This window comes from Microcaecilia unicolor, chromosome 7 (assembly GCF_901765095.1).
Source record: "Microcaecilia unicolor chromosome 7, aMicUni1.1, whole genome shotgun sequence".
NCBI lineage: Eukaryota > Metazoa > Chordata > Amphibia > Gymnophiona > Siphonopidae > Microcaecilia > Microcaecilia unicolor.
Window position 1 is genome coordinate 208829208 of NC_044037.1, and position 13900 is coordinate 208843107.

The 13900-nt window shown below is 49.2% G+C and overlaps 1 protein-coding gene across 3 annotated transcripts in view; it reads right to left on the bottom strand.

Annotated features, from left to right (window-relative positions):
* Positions 1 to 3966, bottom strand: part of GULP1 (GULP PTB domain containing engulfment adaptor 1) — a 360071-nt gene extending 356105 nt beyond the window's left edge. For 2 of the 3 annotated variants that reach the window (XM_030209289.1, XM_030209288.1), the window contains exon 1: positions 3681 to 3944. The gene's annotated coding sequence lies outside the window, so the exon portion shown is untranslated. Of the gene's footprint in view, positions 1 to 3680 lie in introns of all 3 variants that reach the window. The other variant, XM_030209287.1, reaches the window with a different exon arrangement.
* Between the last annotated feature and the right edge of the window lie 9934 nt (positions 3967 to 13900).

Consider the following 13900-nt stretch of genomic DNA (forward strand, 5'->3'; position numbering starts at 1 on the left):
AGTTACTGCATGCTAATTCACATGCTACCTGCTGATCACACTTTGCTAAAATGCACTCTTAATGATATTAAAAACACCACCAGATGCAGACTTCAAGGACAGGCTAACCAGCCTGCTTATTTTCGAAGGAGATGGCCGGCCATCTTCTGAACCCGGCCAAATCGGTATAATCGAAAGCCGATTTTGGCCGGCTCCAACTGCTTTCCGTAACAGAGCCGGCCAAAGATAAAGGGGGCATTTCAGCAGGGTACGGAAGGTGGGACGGGGGCGTGGTTACAAGATGGCCGGCTTTGGCCAATAATGGAAAAAAGAAGGCCGGCTCTGATGACCACTTGGCCAGCTTCACTTGGTCCATTTATTTTTAGGACCAAGCCTCCAAAAAGTGCCCCAACTGACTAGATGACCACTGGAGAGAATCGGGGATGACCTCTCGTACTCCCCCAGTGGTCACCAACCCCCTCCCACCCAAAAAAATAAAAAATCATTTTTTGCCAGCCTCAAATGTCATAACCAGCTCCATGACAGCAGTATGCAGGTCCCTGGAGCAGTATTTAATGGGTGCAGTGCATTTCAGGCAGGTGGACCCAGGCCCATCCCACCCCCCACCTGTTACTCTTGTGGTGGTAAATGGGAGCCCTCCAAACCCCCCCCCAAACCCACTGTACCCACATGTAGGTGCCCTCCTTCATCCCTAAGGGCTATGGTAGTGGTGTATAGTTGTGGGGAGTGGGTTTTGGGGGGTATTTGGCAGGCTCAGCACCCAACGTAAGGGAGGTATGCACCTGGGAGTAATTTTTGAAGTCCACTGCAGTGTCCCCTAGGGTGCCCGGTTGGTGTCCTGGCATGTGAGGGGGACCAGTGCACTACAAATGCTGGCTCCTCCCACGACCAAATACCTTGGATTTGGCCGGGTTTGAGATGGCCGCCATTAGTTTCCATTATCGCTGAAAACCAATGCCAGCCATCTCTAAAGCCGGCCCAAATGTTGACATTTGGCCGGCTCCGACCATATTATCGAAACGAAAGATAACAGACTATCTTGTTTCGATAATATGGTCGGGACGCCGCTTTACGGGGCCGTTCAATTATGCCCTTCCAGGTTACACATGTCAAACTGTTATAATAGAAAGAAGCAACTGTTTGTAAAGACAAGTGTCATATTTCACCACTAAAATTATCTGCTTTATTGAAACAGAAATGCCATAAGGGACACCTAGAATGCACAATTTTGGTCACAACTCATGGAATTTACTACAGAGTTTGGATGAAATTTGATTTGCAGTTAAATACTGAAAAATGAGCTATTCAGTGACAAAAATCAAAATACTAAACATACAGAAAAAATAAAATGTTCAGAAAACTCCAGTGTGATACAAGTATTTCTAACTACAGAAATATGCAATGCTGGATATAAAGTTTGAAAAAAATGTATTCTATTAAAGGAATTCAGTGTGATATTACTAATGAGTTTTCAGATGCTTTTGAGCATCAACTTACAAAAGATGATACGTTTGTGAAGTCATTGGGTTTTAAAAGCCCCAGTGGAAGCACTGAAGAAAATAAATCCCTATTTTATCATTAAAACTTAGAATAAGAAGTCTTAACCTGGCCAATAAAAATAATCTTGGATGTTTGCCATTTGTTTTTTGTCATTGTTTCTCACAGTAATCAGAACATGCTGGTGCATGATGAGGCAACATTAGAGAACAGGTTTCCTCTCTCTCCCTCAGAAAAACTCTAAATGATCTTGCGAAGGGCAGACTAGATAGGCCATATGGTCTGTATCTGCCATCATTTTCTCTGTTTCTATAAGAGAGCATACTGGCAGAAGGTATCTATAGAAGGCACAGATAATAACTGCAACAAGGCATTGAAATAAAAGAATTACAAGCTCAGTGAAACATCAAACCACCCACAATGTTTAAGCAATCAGCTTAGCAGCAGAAATCGGAAAGCCTCTGGGTGGTGCAGTGTGCTAGCTGAAATAGCTTCCAAAACAAGTATCTGCTATTTCAAGTTTGAAAGCTGGTTGCACAGTACAGTGCCCTATACTGCCACGGCTGCCAGACCTCATTCAGATGAGTAAGAAAAGAAATTCTGGTTAAGTGTAAAAAGACAACAACGGGGGCTCATCTAAACGCCTGCAACAGAGCAGGAAGCAAAAGGGCTAAGGGGCCCTATCCATTAAGGACTTTTCTTCTCCTTTTAGCACAGCATGAGAAACAGTAGTCCACCAGCAATAACATTTCTACCGAATGAGAATCACTACAAAGAAAAAAAATAATATTTTGTTGTAAACTGATTAAACAGCTTAAAGTGGTGGAGCAAAATGCCTGCGTTTACAGTAATCTGGAGGCAAACGCAAGGAGATTTTATTGTTCGGTTAACTTCATGCTGCCTTATTATTCTTCATGTCAAACTATTTACCGTTATTATTTTAACAGATATTTGTCTAAATACTGCAGACATGCAATTCCTTAAGTTTGACATGAGGAACAATTACTGTATATAAACCCAGGTAACTTCACAAGCTGTACATAAACTTTGGTAATTTTATGAGTTTCCAAAAGTAATTTGCAAAGACTTGAATTTGAAGCATTCACTCCCCTCATCCTCAAAAGAAATCAATACAGCATTAGGTTTAGTCATTCAAGTTTCGGTAAATAAATCCATATTTCCGATTTGCACAACATATGAAACTCTCTCTAGTTTCTAATTTTATTAGGACAGCATCTTTGGATTTTCCATGCATGACGTTGGTAGCACTTTAAGCAGTAGGATAATGCTAGGGTGCTGAATTCTAAGACTCGCATCCTCATTTAACGGGACACCTGCCAGTGAACCAAAACATGAAACACTAGCCACATAATTGCCAGTATCAACTTAATCGGATGCACAGGTCATCCTTTCGAAAACAGTAGCTCAGTATAACAAACAAGCACCCTGCCCTCATTCAAAAGATTAGCTCTCTTCCAGGGCAACAGAACATACCCGGAGACTCACTGATGTGAAAACCAGCAGTGCCTGTATCAGGAGTGAAGCCCTTGCATAATGAGAAGAGGACAGCGGACTGTGCGAGAGATATGTCACAACCGTCTCACATCCCGCCGGCAAAGAAACAAAACGCCCAAGTTTTACCCGCGGCAAAAAGCGCAATAACAGCCCTGCACACAGTAACTTGAAGCCCTGGTGCCCGCTCACAGGGAAGTGGTGGGAAGCACTACCGGTGGGAGCAGGAATCTGCAGCTGGTCCATTTCTGTGGAAATGTGTGCAGCAGAAAACACGGAGGCGACGCTCTGACTCCGGTATGTACCCCGCCCGCCCAGCAGCAACAAACTTTCCATCACACAAAACGAGCGACCCTGGACAGCAACAACCTTCACCCACGCGCGCAGTCTGTATTTGCCTCTGCAACCCTCCCCCCCCCCCCCCCCCCCTCACCCAAACTGAAACCAACTCTCTGGTCCGCTTTGTCTACGCAAGTCCCCCCAAGCTCTTTTCCTTGTCTTCCCTCCCCTCACAAACACAAAAAAAAAGCCCGAAAACGTCTATTGACAACTGGAGCAGACAAGGGCAATCCCAGCTGTCAGAACGGACAGAATGGGTCCTGGCAAGCGGTGAATGTCAATTTGCCAAAGGCGCGCTCTCTCTCCCCTCCCCCTCCAACTGCAGAACTTACCCCCCGGGCTCGTGCCTCAAGATGAAGCAGTCTCCCAGCTCCCGACTCTTTTCAGTCTGAGCGCCTCAGTAGTCCAGAAAGTTTACTCAGCCTGGCCACGCCCAGCAGCACCAACAAAACTTTGCAAGTATTCCTTGAACTGTCTCCCTCCACCTTTTGCTTCTTGCCTGGTCCAACTCTATAGCATTCAGTAAAAGAGAACACGAGCCTCTGCTAAACAAGTAAAAACTACCAGAAACAGCGCTTCCACTTGCACCACTGTGAGTCCTGCAGAGCTGAAAGACACCAAATAACAGTCTTGCTTCAAAATAAAAGTCCTGCTTCTAAAATAAAAGGCCATGAATCCCCTTGGAAAGCAAAGCCCTTCCTGCTTCTGCAGTGGGCAAAAGTCCAAACGCTTTGCCTGCACTGGTAGGAAATCGTGTAAATATAGAAAAGAAAAAAAAAGCCTTTACCTGCCCCCCCCCCTTTTTCCAGAGAGGGGGGCATCTTGCAGCAAACAGGGAGGTACAGAGGGCTCAGGGCAGCCCAGAAACAGTGATCCAAATGGAGACTTGCATTGACACCTTTTAGTTAAAATGTTTAAAGTGTTTAAAATGCTTCAGCACTGTTATAAAACTAAGAACTCAGGTGCTCATAGATGCTAGAGTTGTGCTCTGACTTTCTTTGTTGAAGTTCTAACTATAAAATGTTACAAATTGTGAGTTTCCTGGTTGGGATATAAAAATCTCTATATAATAAAAGGCACCTCCAAAGTTCCATGAAGCCTGAAGCCGGAAACTTGAGGCGCCAGAGATATCCGGTTTGGCCAGGAGTGTCTGGCCCGCCCTCGCGTCATAACATGACGTCGAGGGCGGCGCTATGACACTCGGCCAAACGCCATCTCCCCCTCACCCTTGGCGGCCATTTCCCTCCTCCAGAGGACTAACATCGGCCGCACAACGTCAGAGGGAGGGAGGCGGGGACTAGGGTTACCATTCGTCCGGATTTCCCCAGACATGTCCTCTTTTTGAGGGCGCCGTGGGGAGTCTGGGCGGATTTCCACATTTCCACGATTTGTCCGGGTTTCGTGACGTCGGGACTCGGGATCATCATCATCAGTCACTGACTCCTCTGATGCGCCGGCCGACGCAGGCAGGCTACACAGGCAGCGTCTGCGTGTGTGCATGACAGCCAGTACCTGCCTGCCTGCCTGCCTGAAGATCAGCTGATGATGACGCTGCACGGCACGCAGGCGCAGTTCCTGCTGTACTGCAGCTTGCCGCTTCTGAGCCCGCCATAAAGGCGACGACGACGAGGGAGGCTGCAGCGTGAGCATCTCTGCTGGAGTCTGGACGGCTCACGGCTGGAGTCCACTGTCCGGAGCGAGTGGAGTCAGTGACGCGGGGCCGAGCCACCCCCGGCCCGCCCGCTGGCACCGAGAGCCCGGCTCGCCACTTGCGCATGTTCTGGTCCAAACGCTCCGTCCAGCCTGTTGCGGCGCCTGTGGAGAAGCCGAGGAGCGAGCGTGGGGGGCGGCGGTCTGGAGCCGCGATCCCGGTCCGGCGGCTGCTGCTGCGGGGGTGAGTCAGTGTGGCGCGGTGCATGCATGTGGTGGGACTTGGGAGCTGCAGGAGCTGTGGTCTTTGGTGTCTGTCTCTGACTGTGCCCCGCCTGGCACTGGGCCTCGCCTTGCTGCCTTTCTAGATGCATAACCTGGCTGAGCTGCTGGACCTGAGGTAAATAATACTGTTGTAGGAAGATTTGCGATCTTTAAAATTCGGAGGGGGGGAGGGACTGGACCCTAGAACTTGAAGAAGGAAGGGAGGGACAGAGGGGGCAGGGCAGGGCAGGGGGGCCTGGAACTTGAAGGGAGAGAGAGAGGGGGGCCCTGGAATTCAGAGGGAGGGGGGAACTGGGAAGGACGGGGACTGGAACTGTCTGGGAGGGGAATGCTGCATCACCTGTAAAAAAAAAAAATTTCAGCACCCCCCAATGCTGCATTATGCTAGAAATAAGAAGTGGATTTTCCAAGACAGTCCATGTGGCTTTCACCTGCAGTACTGATTCAGCACTCATCCCCTTCCTAATCCTAGTTCTGTCTATTAGCTTTTTCTTTTAGGAAATTATTGAAACCTTTTTAAAACCCTGCGCTAACTGTTTTACCACACATTCTCTGGCAACAAATTCCACGTTGTGAGTGAAGAACGTAATTACACGTTGTGAGTGAAGAAATATTTTCTCCAGTTTGTTTTAAATTTACTACTCAGTAGTTTTGTTATGATCCCCTAGGCGGCGGCCTTGTATTTTTGGAAATAGTAAATAAACAATTCATCATGTCTACTCATTCCTCTCCATTCATTATTTCATAGACCTCTATCATACCTCCCTTCAGCTGTCTCTTTTCCAAGGTGAAGAGCCCTAGCCTCTTTATCCTTTTTCTTCATAGGGAAGTCTGTCATCCTGTTTGCCATTTTTGTCACTCTTGTCTTCTCTATACCTTTTCTACTTCCGTTATATATTTTTTTAGGTACGGTGACCAGAATTGCACTCAGTATTCAAGGTGCAGTCGCAAAATGGAGTGATACAAAGGCATCCTAATATTCTCATTTTTGTTTTTCATTCCTAATAGCTTAACAGACAAGGGGGGGGGGGGGGGGGAAGAAACTGGGAGACATTTTGGAACTGGGAATGAGGTTGAGATATGCTGGATAAGAAGACAGGATGAAAGTGGAAGAGTGAACAGGGAGACATTGGAAATCCTGGACATACAAGGAATAGATATTACGGTTTTCTTGAAGTCTTGCATAGGGGGTGGGGGCGGGGAAGGGGTGTGTCAGGGGGCGGGGTATGTGTCCTCTTTTTTCTTAGGGCAAATATGGTAACCCTAGCGGGAACGCAGGCATCGGCGACACCCGATCTCCCCTTGCCCCTCAGCAGCCATTTTCCAACTCCGCAGGACTCCCATCGCCCCGCACTAACTCAGAGACACGGAGGGAGCGACGCAGGCAGGCAGCCAGCCTGAACGTCGGACAGATGCAGGGAGCCAGCCTGCCTGCCTGAACCTGCCAGGAAGGAAGCCAGCTTCAACATCACAGTCAGAGGGAGGGCCACGACCCTGAAAGGTGCAGGAAGGGGGGGCACTCGAACCTGAACCTGCGAGGGGGGAAGGGGGAGGGCAGGAAGGGGGGAAGGGAAGACAGGGGGAGAGGGAAAAACTTTGGCCGACGGAGGGACCACCGTCCTGAAAGGCCAAGGGAGGGGGGGCCAAAACCCTGAAGCTGGGATTCCCTCTCACACACACACTCTGCCACACACACACTCGCATTTTCACTCTCTCTCACACACACTCTCTCAAACATACACACTACGATGCAGAAAAACGCCGCCAGACGGAGGGCCCACAATCCTGGAGGCCGGGGAGGCCACGACCCTGAGGCTGGGAGGGGGGAGGAGGGGGACGAGAAGGAAATGGGAAAAGGAAACACGGGGGAGCAGGAAGGACACCAACACACGGAGGGGGGACCCCTGCGGCACACTCTCTTTCTCGAACACACACTCTCACACACACAGTGTCACTCTCACACACTCGCACATTCACTCTGTCTCTCACACACTCACTCTCAAACATACACACTTCGATGAAAACCTTGCTAGCGCCCACAATCACAAGGAGCTACAGTGGGAATTGAACCCAGTTCCCCAAGATCAAAGACCACTGCACTAACCACTAGGCTACTCCTCCACTTTACTGTATTGAAATTTTGTGAGTTTATAACTGTGGGGGGATGTGCAGCAGTGCGGTCTGTTACAAGGCTCTTGATTGGCTGTCTGAGGCCTCAGGAAGAGTTGGGAGCCTGAGGGGCTGTGTAGAAGGTGGCCAATAGGAGCCAGGACCTAGTAAAGGAAATTAATTTGGACCAATGAGGTGGCAGAGGGCAGCCTGACCCATAGATTGGCGCGAATTTCAAAATCCAGGCAGTGGTGTGCTGGTAAATTTTAGGCTCTCTCCCCAGTCCACCTCTGCGCCCCCCCCCCCCCCCAAAAAAAAAAAAAAAAAATTTGCAGAGCTGGCTATAGCCGGGGAGAGAGCCTAGGGGGGGGGGGCAATGCATTACTCTCCCCAGGAAAAAAAATTAAATGATCCCAGGTTCCAATCTAATTCATGTTTAATGTGGGATAAAATGCCATAAATAAGTAAATATATATAAACTTTTAATATTGAGCACCTGATTCTCAAAGTGGGCACATTCCAAACACTATAATGAAAATAAGATGATTTTTTTCTATCTTTGTTGTCTGGTGACTTTGTTTTTCTGATCATGCTGGCCCAGTATCTGATTCTGCTGCTATCTGTCCTCTTAACTCCGTTTCCAGGGCTTCCTTTCCATTTATTTCTTTACTTTCCTCCTTTCTTCTTCATTTCTTGCCCTACATCCGTAAGTAAAAGCTGGATCCTCCGCAGACTTGACTGTCCAGTGGATCCAGCTTCTGCCTAGTTTTTCCATCCATGTGCAGTTTTTCTCCTCTCTTCCTTTTCCCTCATCTCATCTCCTTCCTCTCTCTTCCCTCCCCTCCATCCATGTCCAGCATTTCCTCTCTCTCCCTTCCCTCTCCTCCATCCATGTCCAGCATAGTTCCTCTCCCCCCTCCATCCATGTCCAGCATTTCTCCTCTCTCCCCTCTATTCATGTTCATCTCAATTCCTCTCTCTTGCCCCCTCCATCCATGTCCAGAATATCTTCTCTCCCTTCCCCTCCATCCATGTGCATCACCTTCCTGTCTTCCCTTTCCTTCCCTCCATCCATGTCCAACAATTCTCCTCTCTCCCTGCCTTCCTCTCCATCCACCCATGTCCAGGAACCCTCCTCTCTCCCCTGCCCTCCCCTCCATCCACCCATGTCCAGCAACTCTCCTCTCCCCTCCATCCACCTAAGTCCAGCAACTCCTCTCCCCTGCCCTCCCCTCCATCCATCCGTGTCCAGAAAACCTCCTCTCTCCCCTGTCCTCCCCTTCATCCACCCATGTCCATCAGCCCTCCTCTCTCCCCTGCCCTCCCCTCCATCCACCTATGTCCAGCAACCCTCCTCTCCCCTCCCCTCCATCCACCCATATCCAGCAACTCTACTCTTTCCTCCCCTCCATCCACCTATGTCCAGCAACTCTCCTCTCCCCTGCCCTCCATCTATCCATCCATATCCAGCAATTCTGTTCTCTCCCCTGCTCCCTCCATTCATCCATACCCAGCAATTCTATTCTCTCCCCTGCCCCCCTGCATCCATCCATACCCAGCAATTCTCCGCTCTCCCCTGCCCTCCCCTCCCGCTCCCATCCATGTCCAGTGATTCTCCTTTTACTCCACCCTCCCCTCCCATTCATATCCACCTGCCCGCCCTCTTCTCCCCCCAACATCCCCCCTTTTTCTTCCTGCCACAGTGCCACCCTACATGGTTAAAATCTTTTTTATTACCTCCGTCGAAACGGACGCATCATAGAAAGCCCTGCCCATCTCTAGCCTTCCCTTCGTGAGTTCGTTCCCTCAGAGTCCCGCCCTCGCGGAAAGAGGAAATGACGTCAGAAGGCGGGACTCTGAGGGAATGAACTCACGAAGGGAAGGCTAGAGACGGGCAGGGCTTGCAATGATGTGGCCACTTCAACGGAGGTAAATAAAAGATTTAAACCCTCAGGGTGGTGCAGGGCAGGCACAGGCAAACGAGGGCTGTGGGAGGTGAGGTAAACATGGCTTGTGGTGCCCTCCTGCCATTTTTTACCTCATTTACCAGAGCCAGCTCGCCATGCAGAACAACCGGCTCCCAAGATCTTAAAAAATTTAACAGGTGCAAGCCGGCTCCAGCACACCACTGAATCCAGGGGACAGGAGTGGTGCAACAGCAGAAGAAGAATAGCAAGCCACAGGCAACCTGGGAAAGAGAAAGGCAAGCCTGGGCAAAGAGAGGAGGGTGCAAGCATGCTCTGAGAGGAGAAGATCAAATCCAGGCAGGAGTGTGCTGCAAGCAGGGGCAGAGAAGGGCAAGCTCAGGCAAGAGGCTGGAGGAGAAGAAGATCAAGCTTAAGCAGGAGTGAGCTGCTGGCTGGAAGAGAAGGACCCACTGACAAGCCCCAGATGAAGAGAGAGAACTGGTGAGTCCTATAAGTGGCCGGGCACCAAAGCAGACAGGAACAGAGGAGGAGGAGAAGGGGGTCTAGAGCAAGCCGGGGGCAGAAGAGGAGCTGTAGCAGTAGCCACAGAGGCCATTCTTCAGGCAGAGAGAAAAGCAGAGGAGGAAGAGGGCCCACACTGGGGAGCTGAGACATGTTGGGAGCAGCACAGAGCTAAATAGAGAGCAGCATGGCAAGGGCCCTGAATCCCAGAGAAGTCCACCCAGCGCATCCCTCCGTGTGTGTGTGTGCTTGCCTGTCCAGAGAGGAGAAAGCCAGCCGCGTGGTTGCCTGTCCTGTAAAGAAGAGGCCTATCCGGAAAGAGAAGAAGCCCCACAAAGAGAGAGAGAGAGACACCCCCCTGCACTGAGTGCCCAGACTCCAAACTGTTTTTAGAGTGAGTGTCTGCCTCAGGAAGATCCAGCGTGAGTGTCTGCCTCTGGAGAATCCAGCACAGAAGCCTGCTGGTTTGAGTATCCGCACCTAAGCAAGCCTGCCCTGGGGAAGGAGCTGCCCAGCCTAAGCCTCAAGCCCTATGAGTGCCTGCAGTTAAGGGCCTGCCTTTAGAAGGTTTAGTTTAGCAGTCCATCAGTTTGAGTAGAGGATGTATAACAAAATAAAAGAAAAGGGGTCATGTTTTGGGAGGGCTAGATAGGAATTTCCCTTGCTTATCTTTTTGTTTGAATTTAGTTAGCCCACAAGGTCCCTTGCCAAAGAAAATACTGATTGAGGTTAGGGCAAACACCCACCAAGCACAGGGAGTCAGGGTTTTTATTTTTTTAGTTCTTTCAGTCAAAGAAGTAGGTATCCTGGAGTTCCTGAGCCAGTGAGCTGACCTCGCCAACCACATTATTGTTATATATATTATTATATATATACATATCAGGTCTCAGTACACTAATTGGGGTTGTGTACATGTTTGGGATGTTTTGTGTTATTGCAGAAGTGGGGTCAGGGCTGTGCCAACCCAGTAAGCGGGGTAAGCATGGCGGGGGGGGGGGGGGTGCCTGCCTTCAAGGGCCGCCGGCCGAGTGTATGAAAAATTTTAAAAATAAACCTCTACCTCTACTGGTCCGTACTGCATTGGCGCCTATGCTGCGCATGCGCTGCTGCCTTCCCGTGCGTAGCGCTCGGCTCGGGCCGCTGTTTAGCACCGCCCCCAGCTCTTTTACGCACCGTGACACACGCGCCGGCCTTGGAGCCTCGCAGGCAGTCCGAGAGTCTCCGACCGTCCGTGTGAGGTCCGCCGTCGAGTTATTTCGAGAACCGGGTGTTTGCCATCGCCATTGGAGTGCTGAGAGGAGAGGAGAGCAAGCCGACAGCCACTGCTTGGATGGATCTGCTGCATATATATTAATTTTGTTTTTTGCTGATCATTGGTAAGAAGACATCGCCTTGTTTTGATTACTGGGGATAAAGAAAGTGCATTTGATGAAGGCCCTGTAGGTTGGGGGAACTGGGAGTGAACCAGCTGGGAAGAAAGGAAAAACAAGGCAAGGAAATTTCTGTGTTGGGGGGGGGGGGGGAGAACAAGCTAGAATCAGGGAGGAAGGAGGGGAGACTACAAGGGCACGAGGAAAGGAAGATAAGCGCTGATGGAACAGAAAGGCAAAGAGGCAGACAGGAAAAACAAGGCAAGGAAATTTGTGTGTGTTGGGGGGGAGAGAGAACAAGCTAGAATCAGGGAGGAAGGAAGGGAGACTACAAGGGCCAGTGCTTTTTTTGTAGAAAAAAAGGTGCCGGTACTCATTTTGGGCGGGGTCACCACATATGGCTCCACCCCTATGATAGCCACACCCACATTAACCACACCCCCTATACCAGCCATGGCGCATATAAACAGACATCATTGAAAATATTATAGTACTATAGGAGAAAAAAATAACGTGATTTTTTTTTCATGATAAATAATCTCTGTAAGCTCTTACAGCTCCAGTATACCCAGTGCAAAATAAGACAGCCAATGTAAATTCTCAAATTGGACATATTACAAACACTAAAATGAAAATAAAATGATTTTTTTCTACCTTTGTTGTCTGGTGACTGTTTTTCTTTCCATATTGGTCTCAGTCTGTGATTCTGCTTTCCTTTATTTTCGCTTAACTCTTCTGTGCCATTTGTCATTTTTGTCTCCTTTTTCTTTGCTTTCTTCAATATTTTTCAGGCTCTCTCTCTGTCCAGATTTAATTCATTCTTACTATCCATTCTTTAATTTCCTTCATCTACCTGTGGCTTTTCATCTTTTCCTCACCCTTGTTCTCCCCATGCCCCTTCCTCTTATTCTCCAGTCTTTCTCTATTCCCCTTTTCCATCCAGCAGCTCTGCTTTCTCTCCCCATCCTTCCAGTGTCTTCCCTATTTCTTTCTGCATTCTTCCATCCAGCGTCTTCCCTCTTTCTCTCCCCATCCTTCCATTTTCCCTCTCTCTCTCCCCATCCTTCCATCTGTTTTTCCCCTTCTCTCTCCCCATCCTTCCATCTGTTTTTTCCCCTCTCTCTCCCCATCCTTCCATCTGTTTTCCCTCTCTCTCCCCATCCTTCCATCTGTTTTTCCCTCTCTCCCCAATCCTTCCATCTGTGTTTTCCCTCTCTCTCCCCATCCTTCCATCTGTTTTTCCCCTCTCTCCCCATCCTTCCATCTGTTTTTCCAATCTCTCCCCATCCTTCCATCTGTTTTTCCCCTCTCCCCAATCCTTCCAACTGTTTTTCCCCTCTCTCCCCAATCCTTCCATCTGTTTTTCCCTCTCTCTCCCCATCCTTCCCTCTGTTGGTTTCCCTCTCTCTCCCCAATCCTTCCCTCTGTTGGTTTCCCTCTCTCCCCAATCCTTCCCTCTGTTGGTTTCCCTCTTTCTCTCTCTCCCCAATCCTTCCCTCTGTTGGTTTCCCTCTTTCCCCTCTCCCCAATCCTTCCCTCTGTTGGTTTCCCTCTTTCTCTCTCTCCCCAATCCTTCCCTCTGTTGGTTTCCCTCTCTCTCTCTCTCCCCAATCCTTCCCTCTGTTGGTTTCCCTCTTTCTCTCTCTCCCCAATCCTTCCCTCTGTTGGTTTCCCTCTTTCTCTCTCTCCCCTATCCTTCCCTCTGTTGTTTTCCCTCTTTCTCTCTCTCCCCAATCCTTCCCTCTGTTGGTTTCCCTCTTTCTCTCTCTCCCCAATCCTTCCCTCTGTTGTTTTCCCTCTTTCTCTCTCTCCCCAATCTTTCCCTCTGTTGGTTTCCCTCTTTCCCCAATCCTTCCCTCTGTTGGTTTCCCTCTTTCTCTCCCCAATCGTTCCCCCCCCCCCCCCCCGTGACACTCCGGGCGAGTCCTACACTTAGTTGTTTTTTTTAAGACTCAGAACGTGCGAACGATGCAGCCGGCAGCGATTGAAAGAGGCTGTCTGGGCTGGCATCTGCGTCGGAGCTTCCCTCACCCTCTGCGAGTCCCGCAAAACAGGAAGTTGTAACAACGAAGGCGGGACTCGCAGAGGGTGAGGGAAGATCCGACGCAGACGCCAGCCCAGACAGCCTCTTTCAATCGCTGCCGGCTGCATGGTTCGCACGTTCTGAGTCTTAAAAAAAAAAACTAAGTGCAGGACTCGCCCGGAGTGTCGCGGGGGGGGGGGGGGGGCGGGGCGGGCAAAAAAAGGTGCCGGTACATCGTACCGTTGCGTACCGGCACAAAAAAAGCACTGACAAGGGCACAAGGAAAGGAAGATAAGCTGATGGAACAGAAAGGCAAAGAGGCAGACAGGAAAAACAAGGCAAGGAAATTTCTGTGTGTTGGGGGGGGGGGAGAGAACAAGCTAGAATCAGGGAGGAAGGAGGGGAGACACAAATAGCATGTCAAAATAGATGGCAAAATAAGTACAAAAATATATGAGCATCTTCAGCGTAATACTAGCATGCCTTGTGAAAGGGTCCGTAGTGTTTATTTTATGAAAGGTACAACATTGCCTATGTTGCTTTTAGAAAATTGAAATAAAATATGAACCTTTTTTTTAACTTTCTACATAGGCACCCTGTTATAATCAGGCTCTTTATATTTATTATGTAGATTGAATGTAGGTACTTTTACACCTTAATACTAACTTGACTGGCACCAACTAAAG